Genomic DNA, 4588 nt, shown 5'->3' with positions numbered 1-4588 from the left:
TTTGCTTTTCACAGAAAAAAGAGAATGGTGCACCGTTCCTGGTGGCACTGCAATACCAGGTCAATGCAAGGAGTGAAGAGAGCAAGCCCCAGTTTTCACCACCCACTGCTCAAAAATGCATTCAATATTTAATCCCCATATAGAGGACATGTCAGATATTAAACTGATAAGAACAGATACTACACTTGATCTTAGCCAAAAGGCCGAGAAGCGATGGCCCACAGGTGTCTGGGGCCAACCCAAGATCTTGGCACACAAGTCAGTTGTTGTTGTGCCATGTTTTTAAGGGCGCATAACAAAGGCTGCTGCTGCTGATCACCTCCGCCCCAAGGTTGACCTAAGTGCACCTCTGAGCCTTGACAGACAGCTGCTTGACATTTGACACACTCAAAGGGCGCAGCCTTACAGCAAAGCCCACCAAAAATAACTTAAACTCTTGAACGTCCCTCTCCACGGAAGTCTTTAGTAAAAGGCGAAAGACTTGTGCATTTTGAAGAGAAACCAGAGTCAACGTAGCCCCTGTCCTGAGAGCAGCCGAGGAGTCTATCCGCCGGAGTCACCACAGTCTCGGTCGGCCGGCCGGCCGGCCACCTTGGGACGGCCTTCCTTCAACGTTTTTGCTTGGTCGGCCAATAAACCGCCCAGATTTGATTGCATGTTTGGAAGCGCTTTCCTACTGTCGGTTGTGCGCTGCAGTTTTCTATCAGTCGCTGAGGCTGTGGCACATTCCTCGCTCACTGGCACACCTCCAACATTTATTGGTAGACGTGAGTGCATGAGCAAAGCAGCTCCGTGTCACACTGAGCAGTACAAACTGCCGGGCCATTTCCCACCTCATCCGGGCTTCTGAAATGGTGAGTTGCTCCTGGCATCACTTCAACATCAGGTCACTGCACGGAGTGCACAGCGCAAGCGCCAAAGTATTACCCCTTGGCATGATGGCCATGGATCCATCTCCAACAATCGAAGTTCTACAAAGAGTTGGGAAAGGAGTGGGATACTCTGCTTTGAGCTAAAAGACAACACCCACAACCATCACGTTCCCAGCAACTTGGAAAGACTGGGGAAGTTGCGCCGCAAGGACGTGAGAAGTTTGGAGATGGGCACACAACGTTGAACTTCGGGCGGCTGACCTTTGCTTACAACGACATCATCGGGGGAAAGCGCGGACGCAGCACCCCACTAGCAAAAATTATGCAGTCAAGACTCCCACGTTGGGGGAATTTGCAGGGGTCAACACAGCCGGAGTGCAATGGCTGAGCCTCGCCCTGGGTGAACCGCCTTCTTGATCATGGTATCTCCCCTGCCAGGTAAGTATGAGGTGTACTCGCCAAACACCGGGTGGCTCTTGCCAGACACAGCTCTTGGCTGATGGTGCTGGAAATGAATAATCCCAGAGGCCAATGCCTTGACTCAGTTGCTCGTTAATGCTGTGCTATGTTCAACTTCAACCTCCAGCACACATTGGAGAGGAAACACTCGACCTTTTTTACTGGCATACCTGGCTGTCGTTTCCTATAGATTCAGCAACAACTCGACATGACGGCACCAACAGCCGCTTGCCCATCTCGGTGTCGCTTCCCGATACTGGACTAGAGTGTAGCATGTGGTGGAGATAAAGGCTGAAGTGCAGTGTGTCCGAAAGGCTGACTTTTGAGCCCCGCCACGCGCAGGGGCCTTGCCCAGTCCATAAAAGCAGTCTGTGTCCTCTTACAACCCCCTCAAGCCACGTCATACTCACTCCTGAGCACTGACCTCGCCTTGATTTCGGAAGCCAAGAAAATGGGCCTGTTAGTACTTGATGGGGAGACCCCTGGGAATGGCCCAGGTGCCGTAAGTTTTACACCGCTGCACGCTTTTACACTGCTGCTTCCTTACAAGAAAAACATGCCCTCCAATTTGAAAGCAGGGGCCTTGCCTAGTCCATAAAGGCACCCCCTGTCGCCATCCCCGGGCCACGGGCCATACTACACCTGAGCACCTCGGATCTGCCTTCCGGATCTCGGAAGCCAAGCAGGGTCGGGCCGGGTTAGTTCTTGGATGGGAGACCGCCTGGGAATACCAGGTGCTGTAAGCTTTTACGCTGCTGCTGCTGCTTCCTTACAAGAAACATGGGCTCGCAATTAAATTGACGCACAGGCACGGGTTGATGCTTTCTGGTTTCAGCTTCGCTTTGCTTTTCACAGAAAAAAGAGAATGGTGCACCGTTCCTGGTGGCACTGCAATACCAGGTCAATGCAAGGAGTGAAGAGAGCAAGCCCCAGTTTTCACCTCCCACTGCTCAAAACTGCATTTAATATTTAATCCCCATATAGAGGACATATCAGATATTAAACTGATAAGAACAGATACTACACTTGATCTTAGCCAAAAGGCCGAGAAGCGATGGCCCACAGGTGTCTGGGGCTAACCCAAGATCTTGGCACACAAGTCAGTTGTTGTGGTGCCATGTTTTTAAGGGCGCATAACAAAGGCTGCTGCTGCTGATCACCTCCGCCCCAAGGTTGACCTAAGTGCACCTCTGAGCCTTGACAGACAGCTCCTTGACATTTGACACACTCAAAGGGCGCAGCCTTACAGCAAAGCTCACCAAAAATAACTTAAACTCTTGAACGTCCCTCTCCACGGAAGTCTTTAGTAAAAGGCGAAAGACTTGTGCATTTTGAAGAGAAACCAGAGTCAACGTAGCCCCTGTCCTGAGAGCAGCCGAGGAGTCTATCCGCCGGAGTCACCACAGTCTCGGTCGGCCGGCCGGCCGGCCACCTTGGGACGGCCTTCCTTCAACGTTTTTGCTTAGTCGGCCAATAAACCGCCCCGATTTGACTGCATGTTTGGAAGCGCTTTCCTACTGTCGCTGCAGTTTCTATCACGCCAGGCTGTGGCACATTCCTCGCTTCACCGGCACACCTCCAAGCAACATTTAGTGGTAGACGGAGTGCGCATGAGCAAAGGAGCCTGCGTCACACTGAGCAGTACAAACTGCCGGCCATTTCCCACCTCATCCGGGCTTCTGAAATGGTGAGTTGCTCCTGGCATCACTTCAACATCAGGTCACTGCACGGGAGTGAACAGAGCAAGCGCCAAAGTAACTCCTGGCATGATGGCTATGGATCCATCTCCAACAATTTAGTTCTTTCTACAAAGAGTTGGGAAAGGGAGCGGATATTTGCTTTGAGCTAAAGACAATACTCCACACCATCAATGCCTCCCAGCAACTTGAAAGACTGGTGTTGCTACCGCAAGGACGGAGAAGTTTGAGATGGGCACACAACGCTGAACTGGCGGCTGACCGTTGCTTACAACGACATCATCGGGGGAAAGCGCGGACGCAGCACCCCACTAGCAAAAATTATGCAGTCAAGACTCCCACGTTTGGGGAATTTGCAGGGGTCAACACAGCCGGAGTGCAATGGCTGAGCCTCGAGCCTGGGTGAACCGCCTTCTTGATCATGGTATCTCCCCTGCCAGGTAAGTATGAGGTGTACTCGCCAAACACCGGGTGGCTCTTGCCAGACACAGCTCTTTGGCTGATGGTGCTGGAAATGAATAATCCCAGAGGCCAATGCCTTGACTCAGTTGCTCGTTAATGCTGTGCTATGTTCAACTTCAACCTCCAGCACACATTGGAGAGGAAACACTCGACCTTTTTTACTGGCATACCTGGCTGTCGTTTCCTATAGATTCAGCAACAACTGGACATGACGGCACCAACAGCCGCTTGCCCATCTCGGTGTCGCTTCCCGATACTGGACTAGAGTGTAGCAGGTGGCCGAAGCGCAGTGTCCCAAAGGCCGGACTTTGAGCCCTCATCGCCAAGCAGGGGCCTTGCCCCAGTCCATAAAAGCAGTCTGGTGTCCCCAACCCCTCGGGCCACGGCCATACTACTCCTGAGCACGCCTGATCTCCGATCTCGGAAGCTGGGCAGGGTCGGCCTGAGCGGTACTTGATGGGAGACCGCCAGAATACCAGGTGCTGCTTACAATCGCTGCACGCTTTACACTGCCGTTTCCTTACAAGAAAACATGCCCTCCACGGCAGGCCTGCTTCCAGTCCATAAAGGCACTCTCTGTCGCCAGCCCCTCGGCTTACGGCCATACCACCCTGAGCACGCCCGATCTCGTCTGATCTCGGAAGCTAAGCAGGGTCGGGCCGGGTTAGTACTTGGATGGGAGACCGCCTGGGAATACCAGTTGCTGTAAGCTTTTACGCTGCTGCTGCTGCTGCTGCTTCCTTACAAGAAACATGGGCTCGCAATTAAATTGACGCACAGGCACGGGTTGATGTCTTTCTGGTTTCAGCTTCGCTTTGCTTTTCACAGAAAAAAGAGAATGGTGCACCTTTCCTGGTGGCACTGCAATACCAGGTCAATGCAAGGAGTGAAGAGAGCAAGCCCCAGTTTTCACCTCCCACTGCTCAAAAATGCATTTAATATTTAATCCCCATATAGAGGACATATCAGATATTAAACTGATAAGAACAGATACTATACTTGATCTTAGCCAAAAGGCCGAGAAGCGATGGCCCACAGGTGTCTGGGGCCAACCCAAGATCTTGGCACACAAGTCAGTTGTTGTGGTGCCATGTTTTT

General features: G+C 52.1%; 8 non-coding genes across 8 annotated transcripts; 1 reads left to right on the top strand and 7 right to left on the bottom strand.

Moving 5' to 3' along the window:
- Positions 1 to 22: 22 nt before the first annotated feature.
- LOC122763368 lies at positions 23 to 215 on the bottom strand. Its single transcript, XR_006359061.1, has one exon. It is a non-coding gene; the product is annotated as a U2 spliceosomal RNA (small nuclear RNA).
- A 182-nt stretch (positions 216 to 397) lies between these two features.
- LOC122763370 lies at positions 398 to 510 on the bottom strand. The gene has a single exon (XR_006359063.1). It is a non-coding gene; the product is annotated as a U5 spliceosomal RNA (small nuclear RNA).
- Positions 511 to 1154: 644 nt separating this feature from the next.
- On the bottom strand, positions 1155 to 1318 carry LOC122763371. The gene has a single exon (XR_006359064.1). It is a non-coding gene; the product is annotated as a U1 spliceosomal RNA (small nuclear RNA).
- An 876-nt stretch (positions 1319 to 2194) lies between these two features.
- On the bottom strand, positions 2195 to 2387 carry LOC122763366. The gene has a single exon (XR_006359059.1). It is a non-coding gene; the product is annotated as a U2 spliceosomal RNA (small nuclear RNA).
- A 182-nt stretch (positions 2388 to 2569) lies between these two features.
- LOC122763369 lies at positions 2570 to 2682 on the bottom strand. The gene has a single exon (XR_006359062.1). It is a non-coding gene; the product is annotated as a U5 spliceosomal RNA (small nuclear RNA).
- Positions 2683 to 3311: 629 nt separating this feature from the next.
- Positions 3312 to 3476, bottom strand: LOC122763372. The gene has a single exon (XR_006359065.1). It is a non-coding gene; the product is annotated as a U1 spliceosomal RNA (small nuclear RNA).
- A 607-nt stretch (positions 3477 to 4083) lies between these two features.
- Positions 4084 to 4202, top strand: LOC122763365. The gene has a single exon (XR_006359058.1). It is a non-coding gene; the product is annotated as a 5S ribosomal RNA (ribosomal RNA).
- A 124-nt stretch (positions 4203 to 4326) lies between these two features.
- On the bottom strand, positions 4327 to 4519 carry LOC122763367. Its single transcript, XR_006359060.1, has one exon. It is a non-coding gene; the product is annotated as a U2 spliceosomal RNA (small nuclear RNA).
- Between the last annotated feature and the right edge of the window lie 69 nt (positions 4520 to 4588).

Source organism: Solea senegalensis, unplaced genomic scaffold, assembly GCF_019176455.1.
Source record: "Solea senegalensis isolate Sse05_10M unplaced genomic scaffold, IFAPA_SoseM_1 scf7180000016798, whole genome shotgun sequence".
Classification (NCBI taxonomy): Eukaryota; Metazoa; Chordata; class Actinopteri; order Pleuronectiformes; family Soleidae; genus Solea; species Solea senegalensis.
The sequence above is the reverse complement of the archived record's forward strand: the minus strand, read 5'-3'. Positions and strand labels throughout refer to the sequence as shown.